The 18,111-nt window shown below is 37.6% G+C and overlaps 1 non-coding gene across 1 annotated transcript; it reads left to right on the top strand.

The window, feature by feature from the left end:
- The first annotated feature begins 14,539 nt into the window (after positions 1–14,539).
- On the top strand, positions 14,540–14,647 carry LOC130971975 (small nucleolar RNA R71). Its single transcript, XR_009083182.1, has one exon. It is a non-coding gene; the product is annotated as a small nucleolar RNA R71 (small nucleolar RNA).
- The last annotated feature ends 3,464 nt before the right edge of the window (positions 14,648–18,111 follow it).

Here is an 18,111-nt window from a genome sequence, read left to right as displayed (position 1 = left end):
ATTTTAACTGATAAAACTTAAGGCATAAAAATAAAAATAAAAATTAATTAAAAATTTATTAATAACAAAGATGGTTATGACAATAGTACTAAGAAAAATAAATCAATGGACAAAATAAAATTTATTGTATTCAACTTTGATTTATTGGCTAATTTTATAATTTTTTAAAATGTTTAAGTTTACCTTTTGAAATCATCAAACAACGTAAAAATTTTGTTTTATTTATGTGTAATTTATATTTATCTCAAAAATCTTAGAATGATATAATACATTATCCTAAAGGAAATAGTGAAAACAAATTTACTCTTATAAATTACTTTTGTATTAGATATATGTGAATAAAATGTCAAACATGAAATAGCAAGTTAATATAATATTTTCAAAATTATTATTTAATTTTAAAAGTGTTAGTCTAACTTAATTAAATATGGTTAAAAATAATATTTAATTTTAAAAGTAAACAAAACGATAAATTTTTTGTTTTCAAGAATCAAAGAGAAATTAAAGTTACCATTTTAAACGCAATGGATGAATGACAAAAGCTGGGATAATGCTTGTGTTGTTTTTGTAGTATCCGGAAAAGGAGTTTTTCGATAATAAGGATACATGGGATGGACTTCATAAATTGCAGAAGAGAGGTAACGATGCGGAGAAGAAGGAAAAAACAAAGAGATCATGTCGGTGGAGCATGGGAGCAGTAGAGAGAGGTAAAGGCAAAGACGAAGGGGAGTACGCCAAAGTTAAAAAGGAGAGGCACCGTCGAAAAGCGAAAAAGGACTTTTGAGGAAATAATTGATTCTAACCAGATATGGGTCGAGGACAAAGACCATACTTCAGGAGCAAATATTTGACACAAAGTGCATCTCCACGTCTGGGTTCATTTGTATATGTAAATTTTTTAATCAATCTTGAAAGTTTCACAAAATTTTAAAAGTAAGCGAAAATATTAGGCAATCGATACTACAAGAATAGGCGATACATATACGCAAGCAAGCTACACGAAACGATGAAAACTTTTTCCTCAGGAGTAGTTCCTGTGCACCGCCAATATAGAGTACTCAATAGTGTTTCATAAAAAATTGATTCAGAAGATAGTTGTCTGTGCCGTGTGGTAGTTGGGTAGGTCAAAAGTCAAAGAAGAGAAGAAGATGATAACCATGGGAATTCAAAAGGACAATTACGTCCATCACAAAATGTAAAAGTTACTGCCTAGTCTTTCTCCACCGACGCCGATAATATATTAATCTTAACACTCCATTCAGTTAGTGTTTTCGTTTTCGAATTTATTAATATCTATTTTAAAGAAAATACGATACATAGAAAAATAGAATAAATATTTCACTCCTTTAATATCCAACCAAAAAATTGAAACTATGAACACACGCGATATAGTAAGATCGGTAATTAAGTCTGTTACTATAAACGACACCAATTTATTTTGTTCTAGATTGGATGTGCAGTTATTCATTATACTATTTGTTGATTCTATTTATTTATTATACAGAGCATAACCAAGAGAGTTTCTTCCTTTGAAGGATAATAGACATCAAGGGCCATGCACGATGAAGAATCCCTATTGAGTTGTTAGGATTTGGTTGAATTAGTCCCACATTGCTTAGGATAGCAAATGGAGTGGGTGGCCTAGGCTATAAATATGAGGCTAAGTTCTCCATTTGTTTTTGCACCAGTCAGAAACACTTTAAGCTTGTATCTGATTTTTCTTTTTCCTCTGTACTCTTTGATTAGAGAGTGTTGTGAGGTGTAGTTAGATATTTACTTTGAGAGAGTGTGGGTGTACTGGGGTGCCGGTGAGAGAAAGAAGTCTATGTGTTGTAACAATTTTCACATAGTGATATTCTCTGGTTGTCATTTGACAACGGCCGTGGTTTTTTCTCCGGTAATTGGAGTTTCCACATTAAATTCTTGTGTTGTGATTGTGTCTATTTTATTTCTCTGTCAAAGATGTTTTCTCAAGGGGGAATGGTGTATTATTCCCAATAAGTGGTATCAGAGCTTCGGTTCGGTGTGATTTATTCTTAGTATGCTCTGTGGTTGCAGCCTAGTCTGACCTTCCACATCAGAAAAGAATTTTGTCATGTGGCTTGAGGTTGACCTTTGGTTGCTGTTGTTGTTGCTGGAAGGCAGTGTGACACTGTGAGAGTGCAGTTTGGATAGGTTCTGGCTAAGGAAAGACTTGGTATTTAAGTGTGTCCATTGTGACCCACCTCTTTTTCCTGGGGACCCTTCTTAGTGCACGGTCTACAGTTGAGTTATACTATTCCAGTATACGGTTGCAACAATGTCAGGATATTCAACTGCTGTGAAGCTTGAAATAGAAAAATTTGATGGAAGAATCAATTTTGGCTTGTGGCAAATACAAGTCAAGGATGTGTTGATACAATCAGGTTTGCACAAGGCGTTGAAGGAGAGGATCTCTGGTATGAAGGATGAAGATTGGGAGGAACTAGATTTGAGAGCTGCAAGTGCTATTCGCCTGTGTTTGGCTAAGAATGTTCTTGCAAATGTGCAAGGAATGAAAACAGCCAAGGAACTTTGGGATAAACTCGAAGGGTTGTATCAGGCAAAGGGCATCTCAAATCGGTTGTTATTGAAGGAGCAGTTCCATAATCTACGCATGGATCACAATGTGAAAATCTCCGACCATCTTAGTGCTATCAATGGTATTGTCTCTGAATTAGAGGCAATTAGAGTGAAAATTAATGATGAAGATAAGGCACTGAGGCTCATATTGTCTCTTCCTTCTTCCTATGAGTATATCAAACCTATTTTAATGTATGGGAAGAAAACTCTGAATTTTGAAGAAGTTGCCAGTAAGCTCATTGCTGAAGAAAGAAGAATGAAAAATGAGGATAGCACTTCATCAGATTTGGCGCTTGTAGCTAGAAGTGACAATTATGGAAAAGGAAATCGTGGAAGGAGTGTAACATGCTGGAAATGTGGAAAGCCTGGGCATGTAAGGAGAAATTGTCCAGGTAATGCGGTTTCAGAAAAAGACTCTCAATCTGATACTTGCAATATTTCTCTCTCTATGAGAGAAGATGATGTTCTCTAGAAGACAAGAAGTATCCTCATGGTATTACCGCACTGCCATGGATAAGGATAAGTTGTGGCAATCGGGTCCACAATTGCACACGGGCATTGGTTGGCGTTAAGATGCAAGGTGTGTGGCAGAGTTAGGTCGATGGCTGAAGAACTTCCAGGAAAAGCCAATTTGGAAGTTGCACCATGAATTTTCAGCAAGGTTTCGATCTGTACCAAGGCGAAATGCTTGGAGTGGTCTAATTCCAAGTGAGTATACTTTCATGGTGGAGTATGATAGTTCTCTGAACTATGATTGTCGGTATAGACAATGGCAGCAAAGAATTGTCGGTGTTGACAATGGAAGCTGAAGATGTGTGACTATTTCAATCAAGGTGGAGATTGTTAGGATTTGGTTGAATTAGTCCCACATTGCTTAGGATAGCAAATGGAGTGGGTGGCCTAGGCTATAAATATGAGGCTAAGTTCTCCATTTGTTTTTGCACCAGTCAGAAACACTTTAAGCTTGTATCTGATTTTTCTTTTTCCTCTGTACTCTTTGATTAGAGAGTGTTGTGAGGTGTAGTTAGATATTTGCTTTGAGAGAGTGTGGGTGTACTGGGGTGCCGGTGAGAGAAAGAAGTCTATGTGTTGTAACAATTTTCACATAGTGATATTCTCTGGTTGTCATTTGACAACGGCCGTGGTTTTTTCTCCGGTAATTGGAGTTTCCACGTTAAATTCTTGTGTTGTGATTGTGTCTATTTTATTTCTCTGTCAAAGGTGTTTTCTCAAGGGGGAATGGTGTATTATTCCCAACATGAGTGACATGTAACTATTTCATCAAATCATTCACCATCAGAATAATATATAATTAATAAATAAATAACACACACACGCACGCGCGCGCGCGCGCACGCACACACACACACACACACACATAGTCAGCTTGATGGATAAACCATAGAATCAACTTTAATAAGCATAATAAACTACAGCTTGTATCTTTCTCACACAACTAACGATGTTGCATTACTTTAGGTTTGATGTAACCAATTTGAAAAGCTTCTAGCCCCAGCTTCTACATAAGAAAAAATCCAAAATAGAGCTGATGAGTCATAGGACTGAAGCAAACAAATATCAAAGGATGTCTATCCACATTTACCCTAAACATGACTACATATAAAAACATTAGACTAACAACCTAACCGTGTAAGAAAATTATTAAAAAGATTAGTTACTGTGGATATAGATCGACTTGTTTTCATATTCATTTACTTTCATTGTTAGCCCGGACCTATCCAATAGCACCTTGAGCATTAGAGTATTGACGACGACTTTGAACGGTAGAGCCCGTTGTAGCAATGTGAATCGATCCCCCTGAACTATGATGGCTAGTCCCCTATATCATGAAGGAAGGGCTTGGTGGAGGAAGGGCGACTGGTTGTGTCATCCAGGGAGACAACGGAGGTATATATAAAAAACGCTAATAGGTACAAGGTCCCCCTCCTCAACTAAAGCATTGTTCCTTGCTAGACCCCAGACACGACCTAGAGAGTTGCGATTTACATGGGGTGATAAAATCGTTATTAGTTGATTTGGTCTAGGATACACAATCCAAGACCCATCAAAATTCCAGATCAAGATAGAAAGAACATTATCTCCCTTATAATATGCACGCATCCAGGCTCTATATCTAATATTATAGTGTCGAACCATACTTTCAAATTCCTTTGCAAAGTGAGCAAAGGCTCCATTCTTGTTCAAAATCACCCTAAATTCATTTTCATAATTATCTTTGAAGATAATAAAATCTCCTAGTTGACTAGCAAAAGCTCGATAGAATAGCCCAGGAACAGAAACTCTCACCTGTAAAAACAAAACAAACCTATATCGTATGTACAACATAACACCACAAATTATAACATAATTTACTACATAAATTGACGTACGGATACTGGATCCATTGAAATGAACATTAGCCTATAGAAGTCTAGTTAATAATCTTCCCCAGAATCTCCACCCAATGATGGCCGAAAGGTACATTCTAACAATATTAACACAATATTAGATATATACTATGAAGTACAATGAACAAATATTTATCTAAAAATAGAAATCAACGTTAAAATTTAAAAAAAGGATAATGAATGAAAGAGATTAGCAATCTACCCATGGTCCACAAAATGAAATAAAGACTTTCGAAAAAAATAAAATAGGAAACTTATACTGAAAGTTGATATTTGATACGGTGTGAAAAGGTGGAGAAATGTGGGGAGAGGGTGGGCAATAACTAGATGGATATGTGACAATAAGGGTCCTACTTATAAAGTATTAAAAGGTTTAAAATTTTGAATAAGACTACCAAAATGAATAAAAACAGCTAAGATATAAAAAATAAAAAGCAACATTATAAAATATATACTACTATAGTTCTATCTATCTAAAAAAATAGATACATTCTATGTATAGGAGTTATAATATTTTAATCCATTTTTTTACAATATTAAACTTTCACATATTTCTATACCCTAACATGATATACTTTAAAATGTTCATGAACTATAACCCGTTTAGAATTAGAAACTTATAAATACATAACAATGATATGTATAATACAAAGAGGTAAAAGTTTATTGCTTTTCACACTTATAGGTATAATAGAGTACATTAATTAATATTAACATATATACAACAGAGTACATTAATTAATAAATAAATTAAATACACAACATGCAAAAATAATTGATCCCAAAAACTATGATAGTATCAAATATAAATGTGTCTATATTTTTGCTTACATATATTCATTAAATACAAAAATAACAACAAAAATAATGATATATGAAATAATATATACTCGTTAGAATTTAATAATGTTTTCAAAAAAGGATAACAGAGCACCATTTCTTTTCCAAAATATTTGGGATCACGATTGAAAAATCAAACTACCAAAAGAGCATTACACTAGCGGGAATACCTGATGAACGAAAAATTTTCTCCACTTACTTAACAAATTACGTCCAAATGTATATTATTTCAGCAAAAAATTATTCTTAAACTGGACATTTAGATGAATATGAATATGAGTATGACCTTAGTTATCCTGTTATATTCAGTAAACCATCAACTCGTGATGAACAGATTAAGATCAACATTCAACGTAATAAATGACGGGAGAAACAAAACAAAATTTTTAAAGTTATTAAATGTTATAGATGAATGAGAAGCTCAGGGGTAGATAACAGTTTAATCAAGTTATGTGAGAGGAGGTGGGAGATTTGGATTATCATCATCAGGTAGACTAATCCAATAAATATACACAATACTATAATATTAGAAAAAAAAGGGCTTTCGTGTTAAATATTAATACAGTGAAAAAAAATAAAAAAATTGTCTATTTCTTTTGGCTAAAAATTGTGCAGGACTGGAATGGCAGATTGAAGGACTGATCCCATCCTATCCAAGGAAATGATCATATCTAGTTGTAGGTAATTTATAAACTATTGAAGTGTAAAAAAAACCACAACATTAATTACCAATAAATAATATTGGTAGCCATACCTTTAAACTCGAGTAAGATTTTTCCTTTATACTGGTGATTTATAATCTACTAATATGTATGACCTGTCACCTTATCACCATAACATGGAATCAAATCATAATATTATTATACAATGCAAAATACACAATCCTACTGTATTAAAAAATAGATCCAACAACTCTTAAAACTTTCAAATTTGGAAAACATACGCAAGATAAAGACTTGAAAAAAATTTCAACTCTCCCTTAGTTAAGTTTCAGAACTGCCAAGACCCGGCATTAGCCAAGCAAGTACTCTCGAGTCTTTGACTGCGACCATACATAATTTGAATCAATTCATCTTTCATTGCAATACCGTGAAGCTATAAATCTCAAAACATTAATATCTCCGGTCGAGTCAATTTTATGGTAATACTGCTTCGTTTTAACTATAACAATGACGCCCAAATCTTAAATCAAACATTACAAACATATTCTAATAATTTTTTTCCACTCAATATAATAAAACGTAATGCCACACTATAAACAACACCAGATTATAAGTAATTCTATGTTATTTCAGGGGCTCACTTCAAAAACAAACTCTGGTTAGCACCGACGGAACCCTTCAATCTAATATTGAAGTTGGTAAATCAACTACGCTAAGTAACATAAATTATAAAAGCCAATACCATTAATACGATACTAATTGATCCACTGCTTCACATAATCATGTAATCAGATACTGGATACATGAAGGTGTTAACAATGGTACAAACTCCCTAACCCAACTACAACCACACTTAACTGCAACAGAACTACATTAAAGTAAGCAAAACAAATAGTATTGAATATAATTATCAGCCTAATGGACATAGTAATTGAAGCTTTTGTCCCGCACGAGAGGCTGCATACATAGTTACCTTAAATTACTCAAATTATAACTCCTAATAATAATGCACTTCGAGATTGTGAGAACCATGTATTAGATTGTATCCAACATTCATTTGTAAGCTGCCATAAGCCGGTAAATAACAACAGATACTCACTGAATACATTCGGAATAACTTACCATATCATTATCCAAATTAATACTATAAAAATGAAGGCTAGATATAGCTGAACAAGACACTCAAGTCAATAGAATTCAAAGATCAGAACAAGTAAATCATCAAGAATTACTTGAAGATCTTTAAGACACATGAATGAATGCATGCAATTGACACCAAACTTAAGATGAGACACTAGACTCGAACAAGAAATATTTTTGAATTTTATGATTTTGTAATTTTTTTTTTGTGTTTTTCGAAAATTGAGTAAAAAAAAAAGTATCAAAATTCTTAATGAGAATTCCAGGAATCAGTGCAATGCTAGTCTAAGACTCCGGTCTAGGAATTAGACATGGCTTCACAGCCAGCCAAGCTTTCAAAGAAAGCTTCGGTCCAAAACACTAGACATGACCAAAGGTCAGCCAAGCCTTAGCAGATCACTGCTCCAAAAGCAAAATTTGATGAAAATCAACAAGCTCTTGTGGTGATAAGTTGAAACCTCGGTCCAATCAGATTAGACATGGCTTCTCAGCCAGCCAGATTTCAACAAATCATCATGAAACTCTAGAATTCATCTTCAAGAATTTCGAAAAAAAATAAATACCTAATCTAAGCAACAAGATGAACCGTCAGTTGTCCAAACTAGAACAATCCCCGGCATTGTTACCAAAAACTTGGTGCGCGAAATTGTGAACAATTCTTTTCACAACTCTCATAATCCCCGGTCATGAACTCCAAAAACTTGGTAGTTCAATTCCATGGCATTACACAACTTCGCACAACTAACCAGCAAGTGCACTGGGTCGTCCAAGTAATACCTTACGTGAGTAAGGGTCGATCCCACGGAGATTGTTAGTATTGAAGCAAGCTATGGTCATCTTGCAAATCTTAGTCAGGCAAACTCAAATGTATATGGTGATGAACGAAAATAACATAAAAGATAAAGATAGTGATACTTATGTAATTCATTGGTAGGAACTTCAGATAAGTGCATGAAGATGCCTTCCCTTCCGTCTCTCTGCTTTCCTACTGTCTTCATCCAATCCTTCTTACTCCTTTCCATGGCAAGCTCGTGTAGGGTTTCACCGTTGTCAATGGCTACCTCCCATCCTCTCAGTGAAAGCGATTGCATATGCTCTGTCACAGCATAGCGGAATTCAGCTGTCGGTTCTCGGTCAGGCCGGAATAATATCCATCGATACTTTTGCGTCTGTCACTAACGCCCCGCCTGCTAGGAGTTTGAAGCATGTCACAGTCATTCAGTCATTGAATCCTACTCAGAATACCACAGACAAGGTTAGACCTTCCGGATTCTCTTGAATGCCGCCATCAGTTCTCGCCTATACCACGAAGATTCCGGTTAAGGAATCCAAGAGATATTCACTAAGCCTCAGATGCTTGTAGAACAAGAATGGTTGTCAGTCACCTTGTTCATAGGTGAGAAAGGTGATGAGTGTCACGGATCATCACCTTCATCAAGTTGAAGAACAAGTGATATCTTGGACAAAGAACAATCGGAATTGAATAGAAGAACAATAGTAATTGCATTAATACTCGAGGTACAGCAGAGCTCCACACCTTAATCTATGGTGTGTAGAAACTCCACCGTTGAAAATACATAAGCATAAGGTCTAGGCATGGCCGAATGGCCAGCCTCCCAATGATCTAAGATAGCATAAAACGAAGATAGCTACCAAAATCCTAATACAATAGTAAAAGGTCCTACTTATAGATAACTAGTAGCCTAAGGTGTACAAAGATGAGTAAATGACATAAAAATCCACTTTCGGGCCCACTTGGTGTGTGCTTGGGCTGAGCAATGAAGCAATTTCGTGTAGAGACTCTTCTTGGAGTTAAACGCCAGCTTTAGTGCCAGTTTGGGCGTTTAACTCCCAATTAGGTGCCAGTTCCGGCGTTTAACGCTGGAATTTCTTGAGGTGAATTTGAACGCCGGTTTGGGCCATCAAATCTTAAGCAAAGTATGGACTATCATATATTGCTGGAAAGCCCAGGATGTCTACTTTCCAACGCCGTTGAGAGCGCGCCAATTAGGCTTCTGTAGCTCCAGAAAATCGACTTCGAGTGCAGGGAGGTCAGAATCCAACAGCATCTGCAGTCCTTTTCAGTCTCTGAATCAGATTTTTGCTCAGGTCCCTCAATTTCAGGCAGAAAATACCTGAAATCACAGAAAAACACACAAACTCATAGTAAAGTCCAGAAAAGTGAATTATAACTAAAAACTAATAAAAATATACTAAAAACTAACTAAAAGATATCAAAAACATACTAAAAACAATGCCAAAAAGCGTACAAATTATCCGCTCATCACAACACCAAACTTAAATTGTTGCTTGTCCCCAAGCAACTGAAAATCAAATAAGATAAAAAGAAGAGAATATGCAATGAACTCCAAAAATATCTATGAAGATCAGTATTAATTAGATGAGCGGGGTTTTTAGCTTTTTGCCTCTGAATAGTTTTGGCATCTCACTTTATCCTTTGGAATTCAGAATGATTGGCTTCTTTAGGAACTCAGAATCCGGATAGTGTTATTGATTCTCCTAGTTAAGTATGATGATTCTTGAACACAGCTACTTTATGAGTCTTGGCCGTGGCCCAAAGCACTCTGTCTTCCAGTATTACCACCGGATACATACATGCCACAGACACATAATTGGGTGAACCTTTTCAGATTGTGACTCAGCTTTGCTAGAGTCCCCAATTAGAGGTGTCCAGGGTTCTTAAGCACACTCTTATTTGCCTTGGATCACAACTCTTATTCTTTTCTTTTTTCTTTCTTTTTCTCTTTTTTCCCTTTTTTCGGTTTTTTTTTCGGTTTTTTTTTTGTATTCACTGCTTTTTCTTGCTTCAAGAATCATTTTTATGATTTTTCAGATCCTCAGTAACATGTCTCCTTTTTCATCATTCTTTCAAGAGCCAACATTCATGAACCACAAATTCAAAAGACATATGCACTGTTTAAGCATAGTTCAAAAGACAAAAGTAATGCCACCACATCAAAATAATTAAACTATTATAAAATTCAGAATTCATGCAATTCTTTCCTTTTCAATTAAGCACGTTTTTATTCAAGAAAGGTGATGGATTCATAGGACATTCATAACTTTAAGGCATAGACACTAAGACACTAATGATCATAAGACACAAACATGGATAAACATAAGCATAAAATTCGAAAAACAGAAGAATAAAGAACAAGGAAATCAAGGAACGGGTCCACCTTAGTGATGGCGGCTCTTTCTTCCTCTTGAAGATCCTATGGAGTGCTTGAGCTCCTCAATGTCTCTTCCTTGTCTTTGTTGCTCCTCCCTCATGATTCTTTGGTCTTCTCTAATTTCATGGAGGAGAATGGAGTGTTCTTGGTGCTCCACCCTTAGTTGTCCCATGTTGGAACTTAGTTCTCCTAGGGAGGTGTTTACTTGCTCCCAATAGTCTTGTGGAGGAAAGTGCATCCCTTGAGGTATCTCAAGGATCTCTTGATGAGAGGGGTCTCTTGTGTGCTCCATCCTTTTCTTGGTGATGGGCTTGTCCTCATCAATAGGGGTATCTCCTTCTATGTCAACTCCAACTGAATAACAGAGGTGACAAATGAGATGAGGAAAGGCTAGCCTTGCCAAGGTGGAAGACTTGTCCGCCACTTTATAGAGTTCTTGGGCTATAACCTCATGAACTTCCACTTCTTCTCCAATCATGATGCTATGAATCATGATGGCTCGGTCTAGAGTAACTTCGGACCGGTTGCTAGTGGGAATGATTGAGCGTTGAATGAACTCTAACCATCCTCTAGCCATGGGCTTGAGGTCATGCCTGCTCAATTGAACCGGCTTGCCTCTTGAATCTCTCTTCCATTGTGCGCCCTCTTCACATATAACTGTGAGGACTTGGTCCAACCTTTGATCAAAGTTGACCCTTCTTGTGTAAGGATGTTCATCTCCTTGCATCATAGGCAAGTTTGAACGCCACCCTCACACTTTCCGGACTAAAATCCAAGTATTTCCCCCGAACCATAGTAAGATAATTCTTTGGATCCGGGTTCATACTTTGATCATGGTTCTTGGTGATCCATGCATTGGCATAGAACTCTTGAACCATCAAGATTCCGACTTGTTGAATGGGGTTGGTAAGCACTTCCCAACCTCTTCTTCGGATCTCATGGCGGATCTCCGGATATTCACACTTTTTGAGTGAAAAGGGGACCTCGGGGATCACCTTCTTCAAGGCCACAACTTCATAGAAGTGGTCTTGATGCACCCTTGAGATGAATCTATCCATCTCCCATGACTCGGAGGTGGAAGCTTTTGCCTTCCCTTTCCTCTTTTTAGAGGTTTCTCCGGCCTTGGATGCCATAATGGTTATGGAAAAACGAAAAAGCAACGCTTTTACCACACCAAACTTAAAATGTTTGCTCGTCCTCGAGCAAAAGAAGAAAGAAGATAGTAGAAGAAGAGGAAATGAGGGAGAGGGAGATGGTGGTGTGTTCGGCCAAAGAAGGGGGAGAAGTGGTGTTTAGGTGGTGTGAAAATGAAGAAGTGAAGAAGGGTATTTATAGGAGAGAGGGGAGAAGGAGTTCGGCCAAGTGTGGGTGGGTTTGGGAGGGAAAGTGGTTTGAATTTGAAGGGTGAGGTTGGTGGGGTTTTATGAAGGATGGATGTGAGTGGTGAAGAGAAAGATGGGATTTGATAGGTGAAGGGTTTTTGGGGAAGAGGTGTTGAGGTGATTGGTGAATGGGGGAAGAAGAGAGAGAGTGGTGGCGGGGTCCTGTGGGGTCCACAGATCCTGTGGTGTCAAGGAAAAGTCATCCCTGCACCAAATGGCATCAAAATTCACGTTTTGAGCCATTTCTGGCGTTAAACGCCGGGCTGGTGCCCATTCCTGGCATTTAACGCCAGGTTCTTGCCCTTTTCTGGCATTTAACGCCAGTCTGGTGCCCCTTTCTGGCGTTAAACGCCCATAATGGTGCCAGACTGGGCGTTAAACGCCCAACTGCTAGGCTTACTGGCGTTTGAACGCCAGCAACATCTTCCTCCAGGGTGTGCTGTTTTTCTTCCTGTTTTTCATTTTGTTTTTGCTTTTTTCATTGATTTTGTAACTTCTTATGATCATCAATCTACAAAAAACATAAAATAACAAAAGAAAATAGTTAACTATAAAACATTGGGTTGCCTCCCAACAAGCGCTTCTTTAATGTCATTAGCTTGACAGAGGACTCTCATGGAGCCTCAGAAATACTCAGAACCGTGTTGGAACCTCCCAACACCAAACTTAGAGTTTGAATGTGGGGGTTCAACACCAAACTTAGAGTTTGGTTGTGGCCTCCCAACACCAAACTTAGAGTTTGACTGTGGGGGCTCTGCTTGGCTCTGTTTTGAGAGAAGCTCTTCATGCTTCCTCTCCATGATGACAGAGGGATATCCTTGAGCCTTAAACACAAAGGATTTTTTATTCACTTGAATGATCAACTCTCCTCTATCAACATCAATCACAGCCTTTGCTGTGGCTAGGAAGGGTCTGCCAAGGATGATGGATTCATCCATGCACTTCCCAGTCTCTAGGACTATGAAATCAGTAGGAATGTAATGGTCTTCAACTTTTACCAAAACATTCTCTACAAGTCCATGAGCTTGTTTTCTTGAGTTGTCTGCCATCTCCAGTGAGATTCTTGCAGCTTGCACCTCAAAGATCCCTAGCTTCTCCATTACAGAGAGAGGCATGAGGTTTACACTTGACCCTAAGTCACACAGAGCCTTCTTGAAGGTTATGGTGCCTATGGTACAAGGTATTGAAAACTTCCCAGGATCTTGTCTCTTTTGAGGTAATTTCTGCCTAGACAAGTCATCCAGTTCTTTGGTGAGCAAAGGAGGTTCATTCTCCCAAGTCTCATTTCCAAATAACTTGTCATTTAACTTCATGATTGCTCCAAGGTATTTAGAAACTTGCTCTTCAGTGACATACTCATCCTCTTCAGAGGAGGAATACTCATCAGAGCTCATGAAAGGCAGAAGTAAGTCCAATGGAATCTCTATGGTCTCACTTTGAGCCTCAGATTTCCATGGTTCCTCATTGGGGAACTTAGAGGAGGTTGGTGCACGCCCATTGAGGTCTTCCTCAGTGACGTCCACCTCCTTTCTTTCCCCTCTATATTCGGCCATGGTTATGGCTTTGCACTCTCCTTTTGGATTTTCTTCTGTGTTGCTTGGGAGAGTACTAGGAGGGAGTTCAGTAATTTTCTTGCTCAGCTGACCCACTTGTCCTTCCAAATTTCTGATGGAAGACCTTGTTTCATTCATGAAACTTTGAGTGGTTTTGATTAGATCAGAGACCATTGTTGCTAAGTCAGAAGTATTCTGCTTAGAACTCTCTGTCTGTTGCTGAGAAGATGATGGAAAAGGCTTGTTATTGCCACTTCTGTTTCTTCCACCATTATTATTATTGAAACCTTGTTGAGGTCTCTCTTGATTCTTCCATGAGAAATTTGGGTGATTTCTCCATGAAGAATTATAGGTGTTTCCATAGGGTTCTCCTAGGTAATTCACCTCTTCCATTGAAGGGTTCTCAGGATCATAAGCTTCTTCCTCAGATGAAGCTTCCTTAGTACTGCCAGGTGCATTTTGCATTCCAGACAGACTTTGAGAAATCAAATTGACTTGTTGAGTCAATATCTTGTTCTGAGCCAGTATGGCATTCAGAGTGTCAATCTCAAGAACTCCTTTCTTCTGACTAGTCCCATTGTTCATAGGATTCCTTTCAGAAGTGTACATGAATTGGTTATTTGCAACCATTTCAATTAGCTCTTGAGCCTCTGTAGGCGGCTTCTTCAAATGAAGAGATCCTCCAGCAGAGCTATCCAAAGACATCTTGGATAGTTCAGAGAGACCATCATAGAAAATACCTATGATGCTCCATTCAGAAAGCATGTCTGAGGGACATCTTCTGATTAATTGTTTGTATCTTTCCCAAGCTTCATAGAGGGATTCTCCATCCTTCTGTCTGAAGGTTTGGACTTCCACTCTAAGCTTACTCCATCTTTGAGGTGGAAAGAACTTTGCCAAGAAGGCATTGACTAGCTTTTCCCAAGAGTCCAGGCTATCCTTAGGTTGTGAGTCCAACCATATTCTAGCTCTGTCTCTTACTGCAAAAGGGAATAGCATCAGTCTATAGACCTCAGGGTCAACCCCATTAGTCTTGACTGTGTCACAGATTTGCAAGAACTCAGCTAAAAACTGATGAGGATCTTCCATTGGAAGTCCATGGAACTTGCAATTCTGTTGCATTAGAGAAACTAGTTGAGGCTTAAGCTCAAAGTTGTTTGCTCCAATGGCAGGGATAGAGATGCTTCTCCCATAGAAATCAGGAGTAGGTGCAGTGAAGTCACCTAGCACCTTCCTTGCATTGTTGGCATTGTTGTTGTTTTCGGCTGCCATGTCTTCTTCTTTGAAGAATTCGGTCAGGTCCTCTAAAGAGAGTTGTGCTTTGGCTTCTCTTAGCTTTCTCTTCAAGGTCCTTTCAGGTTCAGGATCAGCTTCAACAAGAATGCCTTTGTCTCTGCTCCTGCTCATATGAAAGAGAAGAGAACAAGGAAATATGGAATCCTCTATGTCACAGTATAGAGACTCCTTGAAGTGTCAGAGGAAAAGAAAAATAGAAGAAGAGAAGGTAGAAGAATTCGAACTTTAATTAGATAAGGTTCGAATTGTGCATTGAGAAGGAGTAGTACTCCATAAATAGAAGGATGTGGAAAGGAGGGAAGAGGATTTTCGAAAATTCAATGAAAAAGATTTTGAAAACATTTTGAAAAACACTTAATTGATTTTCGAAAATAAAAGTAAGAAAGAAATCAAGTGATTTTTGAAAAAGGATTTGAAGTTAGTAATCAAAAAGATTTGATTGAAAACTATTTTGGAAAAGATGAGGTTAAGAAGATATGATTAGTTTTAAAAAGATGTGATTGAGAAGATATGATTTGGAAACAATTTTAAAAGATATGTTTTGAAAATTATTTTAAAAGATTTGATTTTGAAAATTAGTGACTTGCCTAACAAGAAAAGATATGATTCAAACATTAAACCTTTCTCAACAGAAAAGGTAACAAATTTGAGATGTTCAATCAAATCATTAATTGTTAGGAAGTATCTTTGAAAAAGGAAAGAAATTGATTTTGAAAACATTTGATTGAAAAGATATGATTTGAAAAAGATTTGATTTTGAAAAACTTTGAAAACTTGAAAAAAAATTGATTTTGAAAACAAAATCTTCCTCCTAGCACCATCCTGGCGTTAAACGCCCAGAATGGTATACATTCTGGCGTTTAACGCCCAAAATGCTACCTCTTTGGGCGTTAAACGCCCAACCAGGTACCCTGGCTGGCGTTTAAACGCCAGTCTGTCTTCTTCACTGGGCATTTTTGAATGTTCAGCTTTTTCTGTATAATTCCTCTGCAGTATGTTCTGAATCTTCAATTCTTTGTATCATTGACTTGAAAAGACACAAATTAAAATATTTTTGGATTTTTAATAATCAAAATGTAACAAGAATCAAATAACAATGCATGCAAGACACCAAACTTAGCAGTTTGTATACTACTGACACTAACAAAATGAAAATGCTCATGAGACACACAAGACACTCAAGTCAATAGAATTCAAAGATCAGAACAAGTAAATCATCAAGAATTACTTGAAGATCTTTAAGACACATGAATGAATGCATGCAATTGACACCAAACTTAAGATGAGACACTAGACTCGAACAAGAAATATTTTTGAATTTTATGATTTTGTAATTTTTTTTTTGTGTTTTTCGAAAATTGAGTAAAAAAAAAAAGTATCAAAATTCTTAATGAGAATTCCAGGAATCAGTGCAATGCTAGTCTAAGACTCCGGTCCAGGAATTAGACATGGCTTCACAGCCAGCCAAGCTTTCAAAGAAAGCTTCGGTCCAAAACACTAGACATGACCAAAGGTCAGCCAAGCCTTAGCAGATCACTGCTCCAAAAGCAAAATTTGATGAAAATCAACAAGCTCTTGTGGTGATAAGTTGAAACCTCGGTCCAATCAGATTAGACATGGCTTCTCAGCCAGCCAGATTTCAACAAATCATCATGAAACTCTAGAATTCATCTTCAAGAATTTCGAAAAAAAATAAATACCTAATCTAAGCAACAAGATGAACCGTCAGTTGTCCAAACTAGAACAATCCCCGGCATTGTTACCAAAAACTTGGTGCGCGAAATTGTGAACAATTCTTTTCACAACTCTCATAATCCCCGGTCATGAACTCCAAAAACTTGGTAGTTCAATTCCATGGCATTACACAACTTCGCACAACTAACCAGCAAGTGCACTGGGTCGTCCAAGTAATACCTTACGTGAGTAAGGGTCGATCCCACGGAGATTGTTAGTATTGAAGCAAGCTATGGTCATCTTGCAAATCTTAGTCAGGCAAACTCAAATGTATATGGTGATGAACGAAAATAACATAAAAGATAAAGATAGTGATACTTATGTAATTCATTGGTAGGAACTTCAGATAAGTGCATGAAGATGCCTTCCCTTCCGTCTCTCTGCTTTCCTACTGTCTTCATCCAATCCTTCTTACTCCTTTCCATGGCAAGCTCGTGTAGGGTTTCACCGTTGTCAATGGCTACCTCCCATCCTCTCAGTGAAAGCGATTGCATATGCTCTGTCACAGCATAGCGGAATTCAGCTGTCGGTTCTCGGTCAGGCCGGAATAATATCCATCGATACTTTTGCGTCTGTCACTAACGCCCCGCCTGCTAGGAGTTTGAAGCACGTCACAGTCATTCAGTCATTGAATCCTACTCAGAATACCACAGACAAGGTTAGACCTTCCGGATTCTCTTGAATGCCGCCATCAGTTCTCGCCTATACCACGAAGATTCCGGTTAAGGAATCCAAGAGATATTCACTAAGCCTCAGATGCTTGTAGAACAAGAATGGTTGTCAGTCACCTTGTTCATAGGTGAGAAAGGTGATGAGTGTCACGGATCATCACCTTCATCAAGTTGAAGAACAAGTGATATCTTGGACAAAGAACAAGCGGAATTGAATAGAAGAACAATAGTAATTGCATTAATACTCGAGGTACAGCAGAGCTCCACACCTTAATCTATGGTGTGTAGAAACTCCACCGTTGAAAATACATAAGCATAAGGTCTAGGCATGGCCGAATGGCCAGCCTCCCAATGATCTAAGATAGCATAAAACGAAGATAGCTACCAAAATCCTAATACAATAGTAAAAGGTCCTACTTATAGATAACTAGTAGCCTAAGGTGTACAAAGATGAGTAAATGACATAAAAATCTACTTCCGGGCCCACTTGGTGTGTGCTTGGGCTGAGCAATGAAGCAATTTCGTGTAGAGACTCTTCTTGGAGTTAAACGCCAGCTTTAGTGCCAGTTTGGGCGTTTAACTCCCAATTAGGTGCCAGTTCCGGCGTTTAACGCTGGAATTTCTTGAGGT

The sequence above is a fragment of the Arachis stenosperma genome, chromosome 3 (genome assembly GCF_014773155.1).
Source record: "Arachis stenosperma cultivar V10309 chromosome 3, arast.V10309.gnm1.PFL2, whole genome shotgun sequence".
Lineage (NCBI taxonomy): Eukaryota > Viridiplantae > Streptophyta > Magnoliopsida > Fabales > Fabaceae > Arachis > Arachis stenosperma.
The sequence above is the reverse complement of the archived record's forward strand: the minus strand, read 5'-3'. Positions and strand labels throughout refer to the sequence as shown.